Below are 27,488 nucleotides of genomic sequence, written 5' to 3' on the forward strand. Positions count from 1 at the left end.
TTACAATCCGTACATTCCGTTAAATCCGTGTACCGTTTGCAAGGCAAAGCGAGTCTTCCTAATGTGTTATCGGGCATTTTTTTTTTTTTTTTGTATTAATACCAGTTTTTTGCAATGTGCCGTACTCGAATCTCTCAATTTTGTCCTATACTACCCTTACGCGCGCTCCGGACCAATATTAATTGTCTAGGTCGCTGTATAAAACACACAACAATCTAGAAATATCCCGAAGTAATCCTAAAAACAATCCCGAAGCAGGTGTTATGGCGCAGAAGGTATAATTTGGTCATATTAAATTGTTGCCGAGATGAGTGGGCCCGTACCATAATGGCAACATCGATAACACTCCCAACAACAATAACAACAACATATAATATTTAATAAACACCGATTCCTTCATTATTATTATATTTGTTTCAATATACTTACGGATTAAAATACGGAAAGTCGTTCTTTCTATTAAAATGTAGATTTCAAATATTACTTATTCTGAAATTCAAGCGAGCTGCCCAAATATTTTGTAAACACTTATATGAGCAAAAAAATTATTAAAAGCTTTGTTTTTTAAGCTAAGATAAAATTGTTTATATTATTTTATATAGCCGCCTGTTGCAATTGTCGCCTGGCAACGGAATCGACTTTAGTCGAACAAAATTATATCTTTACCCTAACTTCTCATACTATGAACAATAAGTTTTTGTAGGCCTCCACATCTCCAAAATAAATTAAGTGACAAATGTGTTTTAATGGTAGGGTTGGTGAACATACATGTACCTGCGAGTTGCCTCAGCAACTGAAAGATCAGATTAAATCGCAGCGACAGTTTGGAAGAAATCACCGTGACAGACTGAAATGATTGGTATCAATGTCTTGTTCGTACTCACGCTTACCCATTACGCCACAGACACATTCACATTGCTGAGCTCATATGAATCCAACGAACATATGATTTGTGCTGCCACTAGGTAGCACTACCTGACGCTGTCGATGAATTCGTGATTTGTGCTGCTATCTAATTAATGCTAGATGTCGCATTTAGCTGCGAGAGTGGGTGTTTACAATTACGCCATTATGTGTCAATGGGTTTGTGATCGCTAGCATTTGTAAGAGTGGTTGTGAACTGCGATTAAGATCATTATGCTCTTCTTTCACTGTTGAGTTACAGTCACGTTTAAAATTCTCTGTGACTGAAAAGGCATAGTCTCAGATCAGATTGTTCCCTTAAAATTGCGGGATCGGACAAACTCTATTATTGAAAGGTCAAGTTTTTTCTGGCAAAATTTGTCCTACATTATTATGGCGGAATTTTGGAGGCTAAGAAGGATCCTTATTTTAAAACTACAATTTTTTTTACGTAAAATAGATTTCTTGAAATATATGTATATTATAAAATGGTACTGATTTGAACTAGAAAGTTGCATCTAAAAACGAATATTGATATACGATATTGGTAACAAAAGACACTCAGAAATATGTGCATTAGGGTGTCCGTTATTTAGCAAGTTTGTTTTATTTTCATTGCCATCTTCTTAACTTTAAGTTTTGCGAAGTTTGAAATTTGTTTCAGGGAAAATAACTCAAAATGTCACTTCTAATAAAATATTTAATGCATCTGTGAGCAGCCACAAAAAAAAATCTGGATTCAGAGTTAGCACACCAAAATGCGTAGAAATAATAATTCGCGTTATCACATCCTCTTACTTTTTTAATTTATCGGAAATCTGCCCTGTGACCGCTTGTATATAAAACTTTTATATTATCTTGAGAATAAAAAGAACATATACAAATCAAATAATAAATAAAAAATTGACCTTATATTGGTGCAATTTCGAACCATGAAATGCAATATCTACGTTTTGGAGGCTAACTTCGCATAACGGAGAAATTACTTATTTACTTATGGATTAATATCTAAAAACAAATTTTGTTTGGTCCAATACCCAGCCAAATGTTTTACAGTGTAGTTGGAAACAACCAATTTTACCACATGAGAGTTTGAGAAGAACAAACAAAATGAATCGTTTAACATAAACCAATTTCGAAAAAATTAGCAAACTTCAAAGTTTTGATTAAGATCTTCAGAAAATTTTTTGTATGAAGCTTTTTAGTCCACCAAAGTATAAGTCAAGTTAAAATTCAATAAAAAATTCATTTTGCGATTTTAAGGGACTTCAAACTTGTGAAAAACTACATGAAAGAAGATTTCTTAAATTTCGAATTTTTTTTTAAATACTTTAAATTAATATGTCTTCAGATTATGGAACCTGTCGGGAGAAAAATTTTTTATTTCATATTCTTTTTCCTTTAGAAAATTTCGCGAAAACTTTTCGTGGCAGGTAAAATTTAAACAATTTACAAAATAGCGGACACGCTAATGTATATATGTAGGTATAAAAACATAAATACGCTTATAAGAAAATCAAATTAAGCAACATATAAATGATAAACAATAAGCATTATTAACGACACCGATATAAATATGTAGTACTATGTACATATGTTTGCTTGTATATACAATAAAATCTTACATCCATATACATACACTATAGACATAAATATGTACGGATAATTGTTATAACAACAACAAGAATGACCAATGATAAAATCATTAAGTGGAGCTGTGATAATCCAATAAAACGGTAAACAAAAAACAAACGAAACAACAACCGAGAAGGATAATATTTGTAATAAAAACCATTTAAAATCAATTGTTTTGAGATATGTAGATATGTAGGCGAACATCCTTAAGAGAAATATTAATATCTATATCTACATACTCTAATGTACGCTCGTTACCAAGTGCTATGAACGAATTCTCACAAAGCCATCTAAAATTCTCATCGCAATAACAATGTAAAAGTGGATACCCCTTTAGGGTTAAGTATTAGAAAAAAACAACAACTAAATTCACAGATATAAAGGCAGAAAAATTATGAAAACTTAAAGTAGTAAATAAATCAATTAATCAATAATAAATAAGGAAATTAATTCATATAAGTAATTAAAAATTACAAAATTTAGTCAAAAAGAAAAATTAAGCTAAAAGTTATGCTGTGAAATCATCAAAAACTATATACATACATCTGTGAGTAAAAAATACCAGCGCATATGATATTGATGTTTTTTTTTTTTTTTGTTTAATTAAAAAACCAAAAATGTTAATGTATTGTATAACGAATACTAACTACTCTACTCTCAACTAATTTTAAACATTTCATACCAAAAAAACGAAAATTCGAGTATAGGGAAATCTTTGTGAAAATAATAAAAATTTTCGATAGGTTTTTAAAAACGTTTATGGAATTTTCGAAATTTTTACATAGTTTTTTCTTGATAATTTGGACATTTGGACATTTGGAATAATCGATTAGTCGTTTAGTAAAAGAATCAACTAGTTCTTTGCATTGGATTAGTGATTCGAATAATTTTTTTTTTTTTTTTTTTAACTTTTAATGAGTTCTGCGATATGGAGTTATTGTCAGCCATCTGCATTTTTTAAACTTTTATGACAAAAAGTTGAAAAGTATGAATTTCAAAATTTTACTTTTTTAAGAACAAAAATTCAATCTTAGAAACTGTCATTCGAATAATGACAGTTCGTCGATTGCATGTTTTATAAAAAAAGTCGTTTATCAGATATTCGTCTTTTAATCAATGCAAAAGTTGCCACACGATTAATCGATTGTAAGCAAAAGGCATTAATTTTAGTCCAACAAAGTAGAAGCTTAAAATCTCTATAAATTCGCAATGGTTTTTTTGCAGTTTTCTTTTCTGAAGTGTGCTGTGGCTCTTTTTCTTGCAAAGTCTTTAAATTTTTTTAAGAATAGAATTCTAAAACGCACTACTAAAGCTATTTCTCAAAAATCATTACCGAATTTTGTGAGAATTCAAACCTCGTTTCTATAAAACTAAACTTAACTAGAATTACAAAACTGCCGACCAAAAAGCTTTCTGAGATTTTAAATGAAAATTCGAAAATAATATTTAAAAACGTTTCGAATTTTCATAAACGTTTTCGAAACTGGTTTGTATAGTTTTCGCTATACAATACACGCAATTTTTATCAAGTAAACGAAAATAAATACAAACTGCAAACATTTTGCAAATAATTGTTGCTGCTATTTTTTTATTCGCAGGTGTATGCACATATATTTACATTTGTTTTTAAAATACTAGTTAAAGGGCAACACATTACATCGGGCTTTATGTAGTCCAACTTTTTCCTGAGCAAAACATTTTGGATCGTACACTGGTGGCAACCATATTTTAATCACAAAAGTTTTAACAAAAAGACAAAATTTAAAATTTTATGAAAATTGGTAGAATTTTGTATGAGGGTTTTTGGCTCCCACTGTAATAAAAAAAGCGAAAATACTTTACTGAATACAAGGCGAATTCAGTAAAACGTGCTGTATTCCATCAGCTGATTGCTTCTTTTTGATAGCTTTCTCCAAAGCGAATTCAGTACCAGTTGCTATCTCAACAGCTCATTGCTCCCTCTTGATTATTTTTCATAAAACGCTCTTTTCAACACATGTCAGTTAATTGAAATCAATAAAAAAATTTCTTTTGGCTTGACATTCTTCTGCACGGCGAATTGGTTGAATTCGCTTTGCCATCACGTTGTATGAACTCGCCTTGTGCTGTGCTGGTCCGAGCGAAACTTGATAGAAATAACAAAAATCTTTGCAGATTTCAGATATTGACACTAATTTCGGAAAAAAAATCTTAATCACCTTTTTTTTATCACAATCCTCTTAACATAAACAATTTACTGAAACGTGATATGCCGAGTGCGTTAGGATTACTGTGAATGTCCTTGTATGAAATGTGCTCAATAAACTTTAAATCATAAGTTGTTTGAATTTTTTACGGCTTCTAGGATATGAAGATTCTTTTAAAAAATATTTTCCTGTTAATTCAGAACATCGAATTTCAAAAATTGACAGAAATTATTTTTAAAAAACACACTCAAAAAATGGAAAACGTGTTTTTTTATAATTTCTAAAACCATAAGACGATTGTTATTTAAAAAAAAAATTCAACTATTAATTTTCGTATACTTTCAGTATATGTACTATAAATTGTTTTTTTTTTTTTTTTTTATAAAACTGATAGTATGTACATACATATGTATATAAATAACTTAATAAAGATTTAACACATAAAATTGGGTTTGATTTCGCTTTAAAAACTGGTTTTTGTTGAAACAAGAAGAAGATCTCCGATAACGTTTCTCATTGGAAGATTATTTGCATGTGCTGTGAACGAATGTATCGAATATGAGGTAAGCTTATTTGATATATCTCAAAGAAAAAACATATACCTTAAATGAGGAAAAGATTGTAAATTACAAGTAGGGCAAGTTTTTACAAAGTAATTAAAAAAAATATATATTGTAACGAATTTACTGCAATTCCCCTTATTTGCAACCTTCTGCTAACGTTCGAATCACTAAACTGTTGAATAAATAACTCCACTATTCAATAATGCAAAATAGCCTTTATTAAAGTACTTCAGAATAACACTACTATTGCTCGCCAGATAGCGTCTTAAACCAAACTGATTGTCGTGCCTCTACTGTTGCTGCCTTTTATACTCTGTGATTTCTCGTTCGCATCTTCTAGGCGCTTCCATTTCTAGAATTTACCAGTTGGTTATCAGCTATAAAATTACTACGTTTATAGCTTCTCATATGCGCGTGTATATGTGAGCACAATTATAATTGCATACTTTTGGGAGCATCTCAGATAAGATATCTGCATGTGTTTGTGCGTCTCTTCTCCGCTGCGTGTACGTATATTGATTTATTGATGTGCATACAAGTCACTTCTTAGCATCCGCTTAGATATGATAGTTTTCCTTAGTGTTACTAATATTCGTCACAATATTGTGGCGAATATTAGCAATTTCGACACGTCACAATGCCGCTAGTAAATAAATGCGCAGACGATATTACTCACACATATACTATGCAACAAACAGCGCAGATGACATGACTCACACACATGTATACATAGAAGACAACAGCGAATATTAGATGCAACAAATGAGAGAAGTAAATAAGTAGCTAATCGAGCAGGCTATTCGCGAAAAATCAACCCCCTGGGAAAAATGGGCAAACGAGGCAACTAATGGCGTTTACTTTTGTGAAACTAGTTTGCGGGCTCCTTTTACAAAATATTCTACAGGGGCCCTATTCAGTAACTGTGAGTTTTAAAATGTACACTTTTTCTTCATATAATTTGAATGAAAGAAAAATGTACATTTCAATACTCATAGTTACTGAATAGGGCCCCAAATCAAGCCATTTTGCGTAGCTGCAGGTGACAGCTCAAGAGTTAGAATTCAAGAGTGCAACATGAGTGTAACATTTTTTCCAGAAAATAAAACGCCATAACACGCCAACCTAATAAAAACGTATTGCGGCAGTTTTCTGTCAAAAATATCTCATCTACATACAAATTGTATGAGAGCAACCGAAATTGAATTTACTGCGCAAACAGCTAATTCGATTTCCAAGGTTTGTTCTGCGTGACAATTCGTTTTGACTTTTGCAAAAAAAAATCCTTTGGTATTATTGAGAATTTTAAAAGAGAAATCCAATAGTCATAATATCCATGCTTAAACTTGTTTTAAACTAATATACTAAAAATAAACAATTATAATAAGAGAGTTGCTAGCTACACCGAGAGTGCACTGCAATCTAGGTCACACGATCTTTACCCGTACTTGATCCCTATGGACGCCACTTACTTCTCCGATGAGTTTTCGGCCTACGCCATAAGTCTGATCTTTCGCGCTAGAGTGATGGCTTGCTAAACCTCAATGCAAGAGCTTTTAAAAATGTCACTTCTGTAAACTGCCCGGTTTGCAACTTATGTACTGCTGAAGACACCTTTCATTTTATTGGGATATGTCCTATTTACAAAGATATCCGGTTTCAATGTTTTGGTGAGAAATTTTTGGACCTGAAAAATTAACTATTCTTAGTTGTGGTAACTATCACTCGCTACGATCTTATATAAGTAATTGCGTTAAATATAGGGAACTTATTGTAACAGAATTTGCTTAAACTATTGTTTATAACTATATGTGCTATGTAGACACACAACAATTAATGTTATTGTCTAAGATCCATTATTTATTATTTTAAAGTCTAGTCTTACAATTTCTACTTTTGTAATTATTTGTTATAATATAATAAATAAAATAACTAACTAACCAACTAACAATTATAATAAAAAATTCTAGTCGACGAAACTGATTTAAATGTAGGTACGATTAGATCATTTGTACGAGCAGATCTTGTGAAAGTAAATTTATTATAAAGGTATAATGGCGTTATAGTAAGAATTAGTCGATAAAGGAAAATGCAGCTCCTGGCTTTAAGATAGTCAGACTTTCTTCCACTTGCCACATCCATTTTATGAGCAGAGTGCGAATCTAGCTTGTTGTAGATCAATTCAGCATATGTCAAATAAGGTAAAATTAGCTGAACAGCCAGTTTATGCCTTATGTTATAGGGAGTGAACATAGCCGATAGCCGCAAGTTCTGCAGGGCACCATATACCTTTCCTATGGCCAAGTTAACGTGATCAACACTCAAACTTGAGTTGATTACAAAGCCAAGGTTTGTAATTTTATTCACTAGCGTAATTTGGGCGGTACCTATGTAGAGAGGTGGAATTCTCGTCTCAATCAGCTTTCTCTTTGAGATAGGCAGAACAAACGTTGTATTAGGGTTGAGGTACAGCCCGTTATTATTAGCGCAAAGGGAAATAGATGAAACGTCAGCATTGAGTTTCGAACACAAATCATCAACCTCATCAATGCGGCTAGACAGGTAAAGTTGAACATCATCCGCATAAGCATGCATACTGCCGAACTCGCAGACCGTAAAAATATCATTGATGAATAAACTAAATAACAGTGGGCCAAGGATTGATCCCTGTGGAACACCACAGAGTATTTCGCTAAGGCATGACATTTTGGACCCGATTATTACACGTTGGTATCGGCTAGTTAAATAGCTGTTGATTAATGCCAATGAATCATCGCTAAACCCAAAGTAAGCCTTTAGCTTGGCGCAAAGCCACTGATGGTCAACGGAGTCAAATGCCTTAGAAAAATCAAGTAAACAAAGTAAAGTTACAAAGATTTCATCAAATTGAGCACTAATATCGTCAAGAATCTTAAGCATAGCTGTTGCGCAACCATGCTTGGCCCTAAAGCCAGACCGAAGAGGTTACAGCAGCTGATTATTTTGAATGTGATTCGTGATTTGTTCAGCTAAGCTATTAATGCTTCAAAGCCTTGGAGAAAGCCGGCAATATACTTATAGGGCGGAAGTTAGAAAGAGTATCAGCAGACCTCTTTTTCGCAATGGGTCGAATAGGTGCAACCTTCCACTGATTAGGAAAGCAGGACGTGGTGATGCAGTGATTAAAGATGTGCGTTACGGCGCCGATTATGTATGGTAGAACCATCTTTATGAACCTAATCGGGATCCCATCTATACCGACAGCATTCGTCTTTATTTTAGCTATACTCCTTATGACATCCGACTCGGAAACAGCTTTAAACTCGAATATGTTACCAGAATAGCAGGCATTATCACGAGCGACAGATACGCGGTGATGAGTACCGGTTAAAGGGCGGATAACGAACGCTTGGTTAAGCAGGTCAGGATATAGAGTGCAGGCTTCACCGAGGAATTAACCTTACTGTAGCTAACAAGGACATGCTTATTAAAAATACTTAACTTATTTTTATTTAAGAACTCGAGTTTATCATTAACACTTGAAAAACACCAACAATCAGACCAGTTCACAGAGCTAACATCAACAAGCAGTGATTCCACGTTAATGTTTCGATAGTCCCTAAATGAGAAAGTTCTTTCAAACTCACATTGTCCAAGATTAATGTCAAGTGCACAGAATATTGGGGCGTGTTCAGATATGAATGAAAATTGGTCAAATGCCGTAACAGAGGAAAGATCAGAGACAATAAAAACGTCCAAAAGACTTGGGGTACTTGTGTTAGAATATCTTGTGGGAATAGACGTGTTAACTACAGAAAGACCAAAAGCAGATAAATAGTTCAACAAATTAGAGGTATAAGAGTCACTTACGAGAAGATTAACGTTAAAGTCTCCGCACAAAATTATATTTGCGTAGTCAACAATAAGCGGTGACAGGGAAGTAAAAAACTGATCGAAACTTATATCCTTTTTAGGGTTATATACACATGACAGGAGGGCTTTAGAAAATCTATCAGACAGTTCCACAAACATGTATTCTACCGCACAGTTTTCGGACTTGTATAAGACCTTCATACTAATATTGTTTCTGCAGTAAACAGCTATTCCGCCACCTTTCTTAGAGCTTCTGTCGTGGCGGATCATTGTATAATTTTGCAACGAACAGTATAAATCATTCAAGCAATTTGAAAACCTAGTCTCGGTTACACAAATTACATCTACCACCGAACACTCAAAGGCATACCTGACGATATCTATATTTTTTGGATTGAGACTCCTAGCATTAAAATGAACAATATTAAAACCGTTATGACGCTTGCATAGATTGTTTCCAAACTATTCTCCCGAACACCGTATGTACCGCTGTTAAAAGACATTAAACTTATTTCGAAATCTTAATCTTATTTCAAAAACAAAAACACTACAAGTTGCACCAAACTTCGAAGCACAATCAACTAAAAGGGGTGAAAAGAGAATAGATGGGCCATGTTTACAAATACTTATTCAGTTAAAACAAATTTAATAAAAAGATAAATTAAAATATATAGAATTGTATATAAAATTTTTGAAATCATCGCATATTACTCCGATCCCTGCAAAGAACTCAGCTCAGTTACTTTAACAGCCTCAGAATCTTTTGAAGCTCTGATGAAAACAACACCTCTCAACGTGAACACCGATGCCAGTTTGCCAGCTCGTCTAAGCTTAATCGCCTGCTGTAGAAGTTTTCTACTATCTGGAGTTAAACTTTCAAATATAGAGAACTTTCCTTCCAGCCCGATAACATCCAGAGATGAGGCAGATTTAGTGCGTTGCCGATATTCACGGAAAGCTCTTAGTGTACGATTACGATCAGAAAATATTATTAGAAAAATTATCAAGCATTGGTACTAAAGACATTGAATTAGTCTGGTTTGATAATTTCTTAACAAATCGTTAACAAAGAAAAATAATTGGTTCAGCATTATCGGACGATGCTCACGTTTTTACCCCAAGGCTCTGTGCTAGCTCCAATTTTACTTAATATTTATATTAATGATATTAAGTTCATATTCAAATTCAGTACCATAAAACTATTCGCGGATGATGCACTAATTTCCATAAATGGTAGGAATGAACATGAAATAAGAGAAAAACTACAAATTGATTTAGATGCTCTCTATATTTGGCTGTGTGAGAACAGACTAAAAATTAATTAATTAAAATCGATAATAAATGCATAGTAAAGCTATGCGCTTTATATTAGGTAAAAGTTTTGATACCCCCATTAAAGATCTTATGCTACAAAGTTTGAATTGGATGAGCGTATAACAGCAAATATTTTTCCACAGGAAGTTTATATACAACATAAAAACCGGAAATTTGCCTGATTATCTAAAAACAGATATTAAATTTAACTACGAGGTTCATGACAGAAATACGAGGCAGAAAAAGGATTTTAAAAAACCTAATTACAAAACGGAGTCTGAAAAAAATTATCTTTTTTAGTTAAAAATTGGGTTAAAATGTTTCAACGAATTACCTGCAAATATTAGGAATTGTGATAATAACTTATTTAACAAAATATTATATGCTCAAGCGAAATCAACGAATATAAAATAAATATTAGGATTCGGATGGATTTGTGTTACATGTTTCAAATACAAATTCAAATTCATGTTTTAAATTCAAATACAAATTCAAGTTCAAATTCATACGTAGTACATATTGTTAATTAATGCGATAATTTTATGCAATAATATTTTTAAGTGTTGATCTAGGCTATAAGAGTCGTAATAATTAACTAAATAATTTGGCGAATTTTAGATAAAGTTTTGCAAGCTAACCGCCATAATAATGCTACGTCAAATAGATAAGTTCCTTATTCCGGTCCTTTATCAAAACTGTAACAATGACCTTATTCATGCAAACATTCATACGTAGTCAGTGGCGGATCCAGGCTGCTTTTTGATTTCAGTCAGTAATTGTTTCTCCCAATAGCTGATGTGTTTTGAACGAAGTTCACATCAAGATACTTTATAAGTGAAAATGCAAGACAAAACAACAAGGAAGACGTATAGCAGACCGTTATTTTTTAGGGGTAAATTTATTAATATTTTTTTACATTGTTTAGTAATTTCATACACATATTTGGTTTCATTTAGTTATTCAAATCAACAATAGTACATCCAATTTTTTGACATCATTTTTATCTTCTGCATAGTTCATATTCACACAGTAAACTTAAATCTATGCTTCCCTTTTTTTACATATCTTTCAATTATATGATCAATATCAATCTCAATATCGAAATGGGTATTTAAAAGTGCAAGACCAGTGAGTCTGTTCTGGGACATTGTGGACCGTAACCACGTTTTCAACCGGCGAAGTGTCGAAAAACTCCTTTCAGAACAAGCATTGCTAGCTGGAAGCGTGGCCAGAATTTTGATAGGAGCATTTATTGATGGAAACGCATATTCATTGCAATCATTTAAAACTTTTTCAGCTGAAAGTGGAATTGATTTTTTGTGTTGCTTATTAGACCATCGTTCTGACCACACTTCGTACTCTCCATCTAGATTAATTTTATTTCCTCCAATAAGAGATGCGTATCGTTTACCAAGATCTTGGACAAGCTATTTAGACAAATTCTTTTTTTGCAGTGTATTATCTTTGATGATTCGCGATGGGAGTAGCAAATTAAGATTAACAAGTAAGGAAGGTTAAGTTCGGGTGTAACCGAACATTACATACTCAGTTGAGAGCTATGGTGACAACATAAGGGGAAATAACCATGTAGGAAAATGAACCGAGGGAAACCCTGGAATGTGTTTGTATGACATGTGTATCAAACGAAAGGCATTATAGAGTATTTTATGAGGGAGTGCGTCATAGTTTTATAGGTGGACGCCATTTAGGGATATAGCCATAAAGGTGGATCAGGGTTGACTCTAGAATGCGTTTGTACGATATGGGTATCAAATTAAAGGTGTTAATGAGTATTTTAAAAAGGAGTAATCCTTAGTTCCATAGGTGGACGCCGTTTCGAGATATCGCCACAAAGGTGGGACAGGGGTGACCCTAGAATTTGTTTGTACAATATGGGCATCAAACGAATGGTGTTAATGAGTATTTTAAAAGGGAGTAATCCTTAGGTCCATAGGTGGACGCCGTTTCGAAATATCGCCATAAAGGTGGACCAGGGGTGACTCTAGAATGTGTTTGTACGATATGGGTATCAAATTAAAGGTATTAATGGGGGTTTTAAAAGGGAGTGGTGGTTGTTGTATAGGTGGTCGCATTTTCGAAATATCGCCATAAAGGTGGACCAGGTGTGACTCTAGAATTTGTCTGTACAATATGGGTATCAGAAGAAAGGTGTTAATGAGTAATTTAAAAGGGAGTAATCCTTAGTTCCATAGGTGGACGCCGTTTCGAGATATCGCGATAAAGGTGGGCCAGGGGTGACTCTAGAATTCGTTTGTGCAATATAGGTATGAAACGAAAGGAGTTAATGAATATTTTAAAAGGGAGTGCGCCTTAGTTCTATAGGTGGACACTTTTTCGAGGTATCGCAATAAAGGTGGACCAGGGGTGACTCTAGGCTTTATTAGTACGATACGGGTATCAAATGAAAGGTGCTAATGAGTATTTTTAAAAGGGAGTCGGCCTTCGTTCTATAGGTGTTCGCCTTTTCGAGATATCGCCATAAAGGTGGACCAGGGGTGACTTTAGAATATGTTTGTACGATATGGGTATCAAATGAAAGGTGTTAAAGAGTATTTTAAAAGGGAGTGGGCCTTAGTTCTATAGGTGGACGCCGTTTCGAAATATCGCCATAAGGGTGGACCAGGGGTGACTCTAGAATGTGTTTGTACGATATGGGTATCAAATTAAAGGTATTAATGAGGGTTTTAAAAGGGAGTGGTGGTTGTTGTATAGGTGGTCGCATTTTCGAAATATCGCCATAAAGGTGGACCAGGGGTGACTCTAGAATTTTTTTGTACAATATGGGTATCAAAAGAAAAGTTTTATTGAGTATTTTAAAAGGGAGTAATCCTTAGTTCCATAGGTGGACGCCGTTTCGAGATATCGCCATAAAGGTGGGCCAGGGGTGACTCTAGAATTCGTTTGTGCAATATGGGTATCAAACGAAAGGAGTTAACGAGTATTTTAAAAGGGAGTGGGCCTCAGTTCTATAGGTGGACGCCTTTTCGAGGTATCGCAATAAAGGTGGACCAGGGGTGACTCTAGACTTTGTTAGTACGATATGGGTATCAAATGAAAGGTGTCAATTAGTATTTTTAAAAGGGAGTGGGCCTTCGTTCTATAGGTGTTCGCCTTTTCGAGATATCGCCATAAAGGTGGACCAGGGGTGACTTTAGAATATGTTTGTACGATATGGGTATCGAATGAAAGGTGTTAATGAGTATTTTAAAAGGGAGTGGGCCTTAGTTCTATAGGTGGACGCCGTTTCGAAATATCGCCATAAAGGTGGGCCAGGGGTGACTCTATAATTCGTTTGTGCAAGATGGGTATCAAACGAAAGGAGTTAATGAGTATTTTAAAAGGGAGTGGGCCTTAGTTCTATAGGTGGACACCTTTTCGAGATATCGCCATAAAGGTGGACCAGGGGTGACTCTAGAATGTGTTTGTACGATATGGGTATCAAATTAAAGGTATTAATGACAGTTTTAAAAGGGAGTGGTGGTAGTTGTATATGTGAAGGCATTTTCCAGATATCGACCAAAATGTGGACCAGGGTGACCCAGAACATCATCTGTTGGATACCGCTAATTTATTTATATATGTAATACCTGCCAAGATTTTAAGGGTTTTTATTTCGCCCTGCAGAACTTTTTCATTTCCTTCTGCTTAATATGGTAGGTGTCACAACTATTTTATAAAGTTTTTTCTAAAGTTATATTTCGCTTCAATAAAACAATCCAATTACCTTACCATGTTTCATCCCTTTTTTCGTATTTGGTATAGAATTATGGCATTTTTTTCATTTTTCGTAATTTTCGATATCGAAAAAGTGGGCGTGGTCATAGTCGGATTTCGTTCATTTTTCATACCAAGATAAAGTAAGTTCAAGTAAGCACGTGAACTAAGTTCATTAAAGATATGTCGATTTTTGCTCAAGTTATCGTGTTAACGGCCATGCGGAAGGACAGACGGACGACTGTGTATAAAAACTGGGCGTGGCATCAACCGATTTCGCCCATTTTCACAGAAAAGAGTTGCCGTCATAAAATCTATGCCCCTACCAAATTTCAAAAGGATTGGTTAATTTTTGTTCGAGTTATGGCGTTAAAAGTATCCTAGACAAATTAAATGAAAAAGGGCGGAGCCACGCCCATTTTGAAATATTCTTTTATTTTTGTATCTTGTTGCACTATATCATTACTGGAGTTGAATGTTGACATAATTTACTTATATACTGTAAAGATATAAAATTTTTTGTTAAAATTTTACTTTAAAAAAATTTTTTTTTTTAAAGTGGGCGTGGTCCTTCTCCGATTTTGCTAATTTTTATTAAGCGTACATATAGTAATAGGAGTAACGTTCCTGCCAAATTTCATCATGATATCTTCAACGACTGCCAAATTACAGCTTGCAAAAGTTTTAAATTACCTTCTTTTAAAAGTGGGCGGTGCCACGCCCATTGTCCAAAATTTTACTAATTTTCTATTCTGCGTCATAAGTTCAACTCAGCTACCAAGTTTCGTCGCTTTATCTCTCTTTTGTAATGAATTATCGCAATTTTTCGGTTTTTCGAAAATCGAAAAAGTGGGAGTGGTTATAGTCCGATATCGTTCATTTTAAATAGCGATCTGAGATGGGTACTCAGGAACCCACATACCAAATTTCATCAAGATAACTCAAAATTTACTCAAGTTATCGTGTTAACGGACGGACGGACGGACGGACGGACATGGCTCAATAAAATTTTTTTTCGATCCTGATTATTTTGATATATGGAAATCTATATCTATCTCGATTCCTTTATATATGTACAACCAACCGTTATCCAATCAAACTTAATATACTCTGTGAGCTCTGCTCAACTGAGTATAAAAACTTGCAATGTATCTTCAGGTAATCCACCTTGTAAATCAAGAATGATATGATCAAGAAAAGGTATATAAATTGCTTTTCGATAATACTCTTCAGCATCTGATGAAGTGTAATTCGCTCGATGTATTTGCTTTTTTGCAATTCGTGGGAGGACAATATCAAACTTCAACTAATCTGCTAAAGCGACTATTTTTTTGTAAAGTCCCGAAAAACGACTTCCTGCTTCAAGTCTACGGTTTTTTAATGGTCGCAAAGTGTCACTCAATGCGTCAGAACCTTGATTCAAATCTATTGATGGTGTTTGCAAAAGTAAGCTTAGTGGTCGTGTAACAGAAAGTACATTGCTCAAACAAATCATTGAAATCACGAACTCTGTCTCGCAAATAGATTTCAACATAGAACGGGCCTCAGAACTTGTTGTTGAATCTTGCCAAGTAGAAATTTCTTGAAACGAAGCAACAATTTTTGTGATGCTTTCTTTCAGATATTTTTTGAAAACTATGATACGTTTCAGAGACTGATTTGGAAAACTGATAATTTTTTCCATCAATGCAATACAATCCTTTGTTTGAAGAGCTTTCGACGTTTTCGCAAGCGAGTTATTAAGACAATGGTTGAAACACGGACAATGATTAGCATTGGTACATATTTTAAGAAGTTCCCGCACAGCTCCTTTAACTTCTGATGTCATTACAGAACATCCATCTGTTCCAATTCCAACGCAATCTTCAAAGGGTAGTCCTAAATTATTAAAAATATTGATCACTATGTGCGCCAAGGCTACACCTGTCAATATTTTTTCTCTATTTATACCATCTTCTTCTCGGATCGAATCGTACGCATCAAGGAAAGTTACAAAATCTTCTCTTATATTACCATCATATAAATACCGCAAACAAAGGCTGAGTTGCTCAGTATGACTACAATCAGCAGTTTCATCGAAAATAATTGCAAAAAATCTAGCTTTTTTAACCCTCTCTATCAAAATAGATTGAATTTCATCTTTGAGTTTTGAGTCGTGTTGTTTATATAAGTAGCTCTTGGATGTGTAGAATTTAAAAGTTCTTCAAGCTCTTTATGACCTGCAGCGACTAAAAATTTCAAAAGTGCCCTAAAATTACCCTCGTTTGTTGCTGATTCAGAAAAGTTAAGTTTACCGTCATCTCTATGGCCTCTTAATGCTAAATTCTGTCGCCCACAAAGAATAATAGTTTTTATAATAATCTCCAACAATCTTCTATTTTTCTTGGCTTGTTCTATGCGATGAGAAGAAAGCAAATTAGCGATTTCCTTTCCTGGATTTTCATAAGTATTTATTAAAACTTGACTAAAAAGGGCTGACTTAGAATGATATTTGTTAATAGCGTGGTTATTTAGTACACCTTCTTTGCCGGACAACTTTGCAAACGATGTCACAGAAACTTTGACAAATGCATTGAGAGGAACATTCGATTTCGAGACACCAGTATCACTTGCAAATAAGAAACAATATTTACAAAAACATCCTTTTTTTTGTTCAGAATAAACACGCCACTATTCAGTTACAAATGATGTTCAAAGTATCGCTTTTTTATTTTTCCTTTTTTACTATGACTCGAAAAAGGCAAGATATACATATATAGTGGTACCCAAGGATATTTTAGTACTTCGCATAATCATCTAATAAATGCTTTTTTCCCACAAAATTACCTATGTCGTATTTTTCAACAATAGAATTTTGTGAAAGTGATAGGTACATTCGAACCCGATTCAGTATTCATAGATGTTGAGTGCAACGTTTTCTCATTAATATTATCAACCAACAATGTATTAGCGTCGCGATCAGTATGAGTTAAGAGTGGAACACTACTTCCGTTTTCTACATTTGTATCATCGCAGACCTGTTCTTGAAGTTTTGGCAGCTTGCAAAAATATTCTTTGATGCTCTTGATAGCTCGTCGTTTCTTATTTTCTTTTCCATCAGAGTTTCCGTCTTGTAAATATTTATTTCACGTTATTCAAGATTTCTCTTTGATTCACGTAGAAGCAGTGAGTAATATTTGCATGTTATGAAGTTTATCTACTTGAATTTTTTTTGATACTGATTGATGTAGCGAATTAGAAATACGTAGGCACAAGATCCCTCTTTTGATATTAAAAAAAAAGCTATAAAAACAAGCTATATGCACTTGTTTTCTTGCCTTGATTTCTTACTTTCTTACTTAATTGGCGCTTAATCGTCTAAACGGTTATGGCTGTCCAACAAGGCGCACCAGTCGCTCCTTCGCTCCGCCAACCGGCGGCACTTGGTCACACCAAGGGAGTTTAAATCGTTTTCCACCTGGTCCTTCCAACGGAGTGGGGGACCGTCCTCTACCTCTGCTTCCATAGGCGGGTTCCGATAGAAACACTTTCTTGGCCGGAGCATCATCTTTCATTCGCATAACATGGCCTAGCCAGCGCAGCCGCTGCGTTTTAATTCGCTGGACTATGTTGATGTCTGCGTATAGCTCGTACAGCTCATCATTAAGTCTTCTTCTGTACTCGCCATCGCCAACGCGTAGAAGTCCATAAATCTTTCGAAGAACTTTTCTCTCGAACACTGCCAAAGCCGCTTCATCTGCTGTTGTCATGGTCCATGCTTCTTCCCCATATAGCAGGACGGGTACGATAAGTGACTTGTAGGGTATGATTTTCGTTCGCCGAGAGAGGACTTTACTTTTCAATTGCCTACCTAGTCCAAAGTAGCATTTATTGGCAAGATTGATTCTTCTCTGGATTTCAGTGCTGATGTTGTTGCTAGTGTTGATGCTGGTTCCCAAATAAACGAAGTCTTTTACTATTTTGAAATTATGGCTGCCAACAGTAGCGTGGTTGCCAAGGCGCATATGCGCTGACTCTTTGCTCGATGACAGCAGGTACTTCGTTTTGTCCTCATTCATCATCAAACCCATCTTTACCGCTTCTTTTTCCAGTTTGGAGTAAGCAGAGCTTACAGCGTGGGTGTTTAGGCCGATGATATCAATGTCATCAGCATATGCCAGTAATTGCACGTTTTTATAGTATATTGTTCCAGTGCGGTTAAGTTCTGCAGCTAGTATAATTTTCTCAAATTAAAGAAATCGCACGATAGGGGGCACCCTGTCTGAAACCTCGTTTAGTTTCGAACGGCTCGGAGAGGTCCTTCCCAATTCTGACTGAGCTGATGGTGTTGCTCAACGTCATTTTGCACAGCCGTATAAGTTTTGCGGGGAAACCAAATTCAGACATAGCGGCATATAGGCAGCTCCTTTTCGTGCTATCGAAGGCGGCTTTAAAGTCGACGAGGTGATGTGTGTCGATTCTTTTTTCACGGGTTTTTTCCAAGACTTGGCGCGACTTCAGTATATGCATAAACATACTATATCCGAGTGATCTCACGAAAAAAAGCTGGTGCAAATATATTGCTCGCTACTTTTATTTATACTCGACTGTTAAAAAGCAGGCTGATTCATGAAATTTTATTAAATGTTTAAGGATTATATGAAAATAGCAATGTATGCTCGATGGAAAAACCTGTTCCCCCCATAAATTCAGAAAACAAAAATTCAGAAACACATTTTTTTCAGAAAACATTAGTCAGAAGTCTTTTTTCAGAAAGCAAAAATTCAGAAGTCGAAACTCGGAAACAAAAATTCAGAAATCAAAATTGCAGAAGTCAAATTTCAGAAGTCAAAATTCAGAAGTCAAATTTCAGAAGTCAAAATTCAGAAAGTAATCAGACAGCAAAAAAACACTAAATTTTGCGCAAAATTTAATGTTTTTTTGCTGTCTGATTACTTTCTGAATTTTGACTTCTGAAATTTAACTTCTGAATTTTTTTTTTTAGCCGTCTGGTTATTTTCCAAATTTTAAGTTTAAGTCTTTCATTTTTGATATATTTTCAGTATAAACTACTAATCCATTTTTAATATATAATCACTGACTTTATTTTTTATCATCACTTTTCGTGTTACTGTAATTTTTCATACCCATATGGATATATGTACATTCTTCTATGCATACGTAAGAATGTATGTAAACATTTATTTGATTTTAGTCTGCACTCCCCCAGTGCTTAATTTGATCAGTGCATAAATTTTGTTTACCACTGCTTTCCATTCATTATTGTGGCATAAAAACATGAATTGCTTTTTTTTGCAAACGAGCTTGAAAAAACGCTTCAACTAGGTAAACAGTCTCATCATAGCGGAGCCCTAAAGGTGGAAGTTTATCAGATAATTGGTGCTTTGACATTTCTACTTCTGGAACAGTACGTTTTAGACACTCAACCAAACCGCTTAGCCAACTGAACTAGCTTACTTTGTTTTGTTGCTTTCTATGCAATTCGCTAATATACCTAGTGTTAGGTCCGTAGGTAAAGACCTTCACTTTTAATATAGTTTAATTACGTTTATTTACAAGACGGATAATACATTAATAAATCGAATTTACAATATTACAAATACATATATATTTTATTTTATTAAAAACTCAAATCACTGATGACCTGATACGAAACTTTCATTCTCTCTCAATTTGTTTCCTGGAAAGGGGCTTGAAATCAGCTGTCTGTTCATTCAATTGTAAACAAAAGTTCATTCGTTTCCAAGAATGGGGTCTGAAGCCAGATGGCTATAGAGTTGCCCAAAATTCGCAAAAAATATTCTCCAAGAAATCCGTTCGGTTTCATTATTTTCAAATAAATCAGCAAGTAAGCTGATAAAAACTTATTAAAATTTATAAAAAGGTAAAGTTTTGTAGAAATATTTTGTGGTAGATAAGTGAAAAAATATGAAATAATAAATTTCAATTGTGTTGCTTTGCTTTGTTGCTCTGGCACCGCCATAAGATAACAACAAGCGGCTAGCCCCTTTTTTCACTTTGATGCGACAAAAACGTTTATGTACATACATATGTATATCCACATACAATAAAAAACGCTAAAAATGTATAAGAAATTACGAAATTATATCACTTGGTGAAGTATCTGCATTGTCGTCCGCAAAAAGCTATTAACATGTTGCGTTAACCTATACGTATATCTACAATTTATCTCAGATGTCAAAAATGGAATAACGCAACGCTCCACAAAAACATGGCCTTTATGCATCCATTTACATCAATGCGAAGACTAAGAAGCTGACTTTTATATCAATCGGAAGTTGCTACCAAAACCCGTTTCGTGTGCGCACTTCAATGAAAGGTGTTGTCACTGATAAATTTTCCACGGGTGAAAAGGAGTTATTTTTTTCTTCGGATTTGTAATCCTGACAAAAATTCGAGTTTTTTGATATCCCATTTGACAATCTTGAGTAAATTTTCGGTGAAAATCATAAATTAAACCTTTGCCATGGAAAATACCCCAGTTATTCTGAAATGCTCAAATTTGATTTTGAGCATAATGGCATCTATGGCCGATGTTATAAAAAATGCACATTTTCACGCGCCCTCAGAGAGCGAGAAGTTTCATATCAGAGACTATGCGCGCTGGCAGAGACAAGTGGACTGCGTTGCTCGCCAAAAGTGTTCGTTTATAATGACAATCACTCGCTACAGTTTATGGGTGTTGCCACAGTGCATATAATGTGCCAATACCCAACATTCCCTTCTGTTAGAGAAAACGTTGTGGTCGTCTACGCATTCTTTGAGATCTTCGCAGCGCTGGACGTTGTTCATCTTCTACCTGAGGTGCAGCGATGTGTTGTTGCTGGGGCGAAGCAACATTTTGCAAAGGCTCAATGTCTTCACTAACTTCTGGATCTGGTGCTTCAGTGAATCGTTTCCGAAGTTGATTTACGTGCGAGCGAATCAAATCCTTACGTCGTGATGTTTGCAGTAGGACATTGTAAACTACCTTGCCAACTCTTTCTATTACTTCGCCTGGTGACCAATATTGCTTGTTACCGCGATACGTCTTTACAAATACTTTGTCGCCTTTTTCGAATATTCGTGGTAACGCGCCATGTTTTCTGTTATATGCGCTTTCCATGATGGTGTTTTTATTTCGTGACAATTGTTTATGATTTTTGAGGAGATCGAGGGGCGTCGATAACTTTCTTCCAATAAAATATTCTGCGGGCGACTTCCCGTCAGGTGTATTTCCATTTGGTGTAGCGCGATATTGCGATAAAAATGTAAATAGGTTAAAGTGATCATCTGTGTTGTATTCATCGTACGCTTTGTTCAAAGCTGTCTTTATAGTGTCCACGAAGCGTTCCGCTTGTCCATTCGATTGCGGATGATATGCTGGACTGAAGATTTGGCTAATACCTCTCCCCTCACAATATTGTTTGAAAATAGCACTGGTGAACTGTGTACCATTATCAGAAACTAATGTTTTTGGTTGTCCATATCGACTTATAAATTCGTGCAAGTGCTTGAGAATTTCTTTTGATGAAATTGTTGTTGATTGTGCCACTTCCGGCCATTTAGAGTATGCGTCGACTATGATGAAGTAATACTTCCCACGTACTGGTCCTGCAATGTCGACATGTACTCGCTCTAATGGTGTTTCGGCTATTTTGCATGAGCTTAGTGTTGCTTTTGTTGACGATTTTGACAATTTCTGACAAAATTTTCGATATGTTCATCAATTTTTGGCCAGTAAACGTACGAACGTGCAAGGGATTTCATACGTCTACTTCCTTGGTGTCCTTTATGCAGTTGTTTCAGGATACGTTGTTGAAATTTAAATGGGATTACGAGTATGTCTAGGTACATGACGCAATCATTTATGCTGCTTAATGATTCTTTACGATTGTAAAATATTTGTAGCTCAACTGGCATGTCTTTTACTGAAGTAGGCCAGTCTTGTTGTACGTATTCGTTGACTTTTGTTAACGTTTTGTTGGATTTTGTTTCAGCTCGAATCATGCTAAAAGTTACTGGAAGTGTTTTGATGTTTTCCTGTAATACCGTTGAAATTTCGTTTTCGAACGATATTTGCGCCACTACAAATTCTTCGTCGTCCTTCTTATGAGGCTGACAGTACGTCCACATTTCCAAATTCTGTTGTTTTTACATACTGAATGTTGAAATCGTAACTCATCAAAACCAATGCCAATCGTTGTAAACGATTTGCTGTATGCGTTGGAATTCCCTTTTTTGAATCAAAAATTTTAACTAGCGGTTTGTGATCTGTTAAAAGCGTGAATTTGCGACCATAGATCATTCTATGAAATTTTGTACAAGCGTAGACTAACGCTAATGCTTCTTTTTCGATCTGGCTATATTTTTGTTCGGTCGGCGTGAGCGTACGTGAGATGTGATACACTACTTTGTTTGCTCCGTTTGCCATTTTATGTAAAATTTGCGCACCTATTCCGATTGTAGATGCATCAGCTGCTACAACCATTGGCAATGAAGGATCGTAATGAGTAAGCAATAAATTTGACTGTGGAATTTTTTTGAACTCGACAAAAGCTTTTTGACAATTGCTGTTCCAATTCCATTTAGCGTCATTTTTGAGTAGCTCATCCAATGGATGGCGTAGTTGGCTCATACGAGGGACGAATTTCCCGTAATAGTTTACTGCTCCTAAAAATGATCGTAGCTCCGAAACATTTTTAGGTTGTGGCATGTTCCGAATAGCTTCAATTTTTGCTGGATCAGGATGAATTCCATTACTGTCTATGACATCACCAAGGTATTTGATGGTTGTTTGAAAAATTTCACATTTTGACCAATTAATTCGAAGGTTATGCTCTTGGAAGCGTTGCATGACTCGTATAACTGAATCAAAGTTTTGCCGTAACGTAGACGTTGCAATGATGACGTCGTCTAAATAAGCTATGACTCCCTCGAGTCCAGATAGAACGGTTTCGATAGCTTTTTGAAATGCTCCCGGCGCTGAAGTTACCCCTGGTGGAAGACGGCTGAATTGGAATAAGCCTTTGTGCGTGTTGATAGTCAACATCTTCTTTGATACGTCGTCCACCTCGAACTGTAGATATGCGTCAGAGAGATCAATTTTACTGAAAAATTTGCATTGTGACATTTTTGCAAAAATTTCATCGGAGTGTGGTAACGGATATAGATTTGGCTCCATACAACCGTTCAAACCTGTGGAATAATCTGCAAAAATGCGAATTTGTTTATTAGGTTTACGTACCACAACTATCGGTGCTGCCCATTCTGAGTGTGTGATTGGCGTGATGATGTCAGCTTCTTGCAACCGGTTTAACTCTTGTTCTACTGCTGATAGTGCAGCATACGGAACTGGACGTTTTGGCTTGAATACCGCGGTTGAGTTTTCTCTAACTTCCAACTTTACCTTGAATTTTGTGCAATGACCCGTAGATTTATGTAGTACCAATGGAAACTGCTTACTAATGGCTATGAAAAGTTCGTCTTTATTACTTTTACAAAATTCATGCGTATTTGATGCTGCTGCGACTGTGTTACAAACTGACTGTATGGGCCTGTTCCAACAACCAAATTTGTTGATCAAGTCGATTCCGAACACGTTTAAGTTTTTAAGGTTAGATACAAAAATATTACTTTTGTGTGAGACTTCTTTGTGCTGATCGCTGACGTAAATTCGCCTATGATGGGAATCTGTTGTTTCGATGCACACGATGCAATACGGCTGGATTTTTGTAATTTGGGCCTGCCAAGCTTTTCCCAATTTGCCTTCGATATTATTGTGATATCGGCTGCTGTGTCAAATTGTAATTTCAGTTTACTTGACATTATTTCAACTGTAATATATTTGCGTTGGGGCATATGATTGTGTACGCAATTTACGCTCGCTGTCGCTGCTATTACTTTAGTACTGGCACGAGAATTTTTCTTTTGTGTGTGTGAATGCGAAGTACATGAATCCCGGATGTTTGATCCACGCTGGGTATTTCTGTTTGGTTGCGAGTTGCAGCATATACAGTACCCATCTTTGTGGCCAATTTTGCCACAATCTTTGCACCTGTGTTTTGCGTAGTTGCAATTTTTGACGAAATGCAACTCTCCGCACTGCCAGCATGGGCGTTTCGGTTTTGACTGGTGCTGATTTGCATTGCGCAGATATGTTGTTGTTTTTGAACTGTTTTCAGTCTGGTTCTTTTTGTACGATAACACTGCGTTTACTGTGCTAGGATTGTTGTTCTCGACTAGTTGTACGTCTTTTTTCAGCTCTTGAAAACGCTGAGCTTCTTTTACAAGCTGCTCGAGAGAAGTAGCGGGATTGGAATCTATTATAGGTAGTAAATTACTGCGTATATCTGCTTTTGTAGGTGATCGTAGCCCGATTATAAATATGAGGCTTTTCAATTCTGCGTTGCTGATTTGCCCATGTATAAAGTTCTCAGATAGCTTGTTGACGCGACCGGAGTACGTCACAAAATCTTCGCTGTCGTCCATCGTGTTCTGTAAACACTTGTAGCGCATGCTAAACAGTGATTCATGCCTATCAAATAATGATGTAAGTTGCTTTACCGTGTCACTAGAGCTTAGCTCTTTCGGTTTTCTGGGTAAGATAAAATCTGCAAAGCGTTCGTATACGGGTACACTCAGTTTACGTAGGAGTATACTCGTCTTTTGAGCGTCCGATAACGATTGCGCATCCGTGGTGAATTGTTCCTCGTAGCGGCTATACCAACTCGTGAAAATTTGGTTCTAGTCTGGATCGTATCTAAACTCCTGAATGCTCTTTGCTATGACCTCCATAAAGGTTTCTTGTTGACCAGCTGGTGTGGACTGTTGTGATGTCCTCGACAGATTTTCTTGAGCTTGGATGATTCTGGTTAGATTATCGATTCTCTCCTGTTGCCTTTGAACTGCTTCTTGCTGCTGAACAAGAATTTTTGAGACCACTTGCTCAAGTGCCGTCATGATGATATGCGTTTTTAATTTGCGTATGTCTTTAAATTGAGTTTAAGAACCGAAAAATATTGTACGCAACTGTTAATTTAGCGCGTTATAAAACATATATACATATATTGAATGGTTTAATTTATCATGCCACACAAACACGAACATTTGTTTTTTTTTTGTTTTTTTTTTTTTTGCAGACAAAAAACGTAACTGTTGAGTTGTTAGTTAAGTGTGCATGCATATGCCGAACTGCACTGAAAATATCTAACTGCACTGAACTTTGGCAATGTTGCCTTTTATGTATGCATGTCTTCGATGGAGCGATAGGGCTTCGCTTAACTTGTATGTTGTTTCGCGTGAAAACGTTAATTCCTCGTCGCCACTGTTAGGTCCGTAGGTAAAGACCTTCACTTTTAATATAGTTTAATTACGTTTATTTACAAGACGGATAATACATTAATAAATCGAATTTACAATATTACAAATATATATTTTATTTTATTAAAAACTCAAATAGACTACGCGCGCCGGCAGAGACAAGTGGACTGCGTTGCTCGCCAAAAGTGTTCGTTTATAATGACAATCACTCGCTACAGTTTATGGGTGTTGCCACAGTACATATAATGTGCCAATACCCAACACCTAGCGTTTTATTTCCTCTAGAAAAAACAGCGGCTATTGTCACTACTAAAACAGGTGACTCTGTAAATATATGCGCCTTGATACACAAGCTATTGGCTGTGGAGAAGACGAGGGCAAAGCTTAATAGATTTTTTTTAATTCGTCTTCGAATAACTCTCACCTACTCTATTTTACAGTTTTCGAGAACAATTATTGTTGCGTATTTTTCTCATAATCGAACCATTACGACATTTCTTTACTACGAGCTCGAATTCATATGAATGTGATTTAAAATTAGTTAACACGTATTATCAGAATGGACAGCATTATAGTCATAAGAACAAACATCCTAAAATTTTCTTAGATTGATTTGAATATACATTCGATAGGTCATATAATGAAACAGATTATTTTTTCTGTAGCAAGTAAGAACTTAATTCTAATTTACAAAATTTGAAGTTTTTTCACTTTCGTGAATATGTTTTAGTAAAAAACGTGAATCGAATTGTGGTGCGAGATTAATTCGATATAACAACGTGCAACCAGGTGAAAATAATGACAACATGAAGATAACAGGCATACATTTACATGCACCAGATGCTAGGAAAGTGGAATGTTATCGATTGGAAAAAGGCTTAAAACGAAAGGCTGCTGAAGAGTGTAGTACCTCGAGAGATATTGTAGGACAGATTATATCAAATGCTAATACAGCTGTTAGACCGATTCTCCCTTCAGTCGATCAAATGATGCGCACCGTCAGGCGAACACGTGCTTTAAATTTCGTTCCGAAAAATCCTAAGAACTCGTTCTTGAAAATGAGTTTATCAAAAAAATAGATGGAAAACAATGTTTGCTATATGATAGTGGGCCAAATGATCAAAGGCTAATCATTTTTTCCACAGAAGAAAATTTGAAATTTTTAGCAAGTTGCTCCTCGATTCATATGGACCGCACATTTTCTGTTGTTCCTCCACTTTTTTCCCAATTATACACATTGCATGGCAAGTGTTTCATTTATATGTATATATTTGAATATAGTTCTCGATTCTATTGAAATTCTATTATTTGCAGGAGGTTTAAATGGTTTAATAGTTCCCTTGGTATATGCACTAGCATGTAACAAAAAACAAGAAACATATAATATCATAATGAACACTTTATTAGAACAAGGAACCTCATTTAAACCTAAATATGTGATGTTGGATTTCGAGAATGCGGCAATTAATTCAGTAAAAAACTTGTTTCCCGAAGCATTGGTTCATGGATGTTTTTTTCCACTTTTCCAAAAACATTTGGAGACATATCCAATCAATAGGGCTGCAAACGAGTTATAAAAGTTGTTCAATTTTCGAGATGAACTTAAAATATTTATTAGCATTTGCATTTGTTCCAGAGGAAATGGTGATCGATGCATTCGGATTGATATCTGAACTGGAATTTTATGTGGATAACGACGATAAGGAATACAATTCCGAAATACAAAACTTATTAAATTATTTCGAGGTAACTTATATTGGATTGCCACTTCCTGGAAACAGCAACGTCGAAAGAAGTCGTTATATCCCATCGAATTATGGAATATGTATAATATCACCAAATTGGGTGAAGCCCGAACAAATAATTCTATCGAAGGGTGGCACAACGCCATTCGAAATGCATTTGGGACACACCCTAACATATTTGATTTCATAAATAAAACAAGTAAGGAAGGCTAAATTCGGGTGTAACCGAACATTAC

The sequence above is a fragment of the Eurosta solidaginis genome, chromosome 5 (genome assembly GCF_040869045.1).
Source record: "Eurosta solidaginis isolate ZX-2024a chromosome 5, ASM4086904v1, whole genome shotgun sequence".
In the NCBI taxonomy this organism is placed as follows: domain Eukaryota; kingdom Metazoa; phylum Arthropoda; class Insecta; order Diptera; family Tephritidae; genus Eurosta; species Eurosta solidaginis.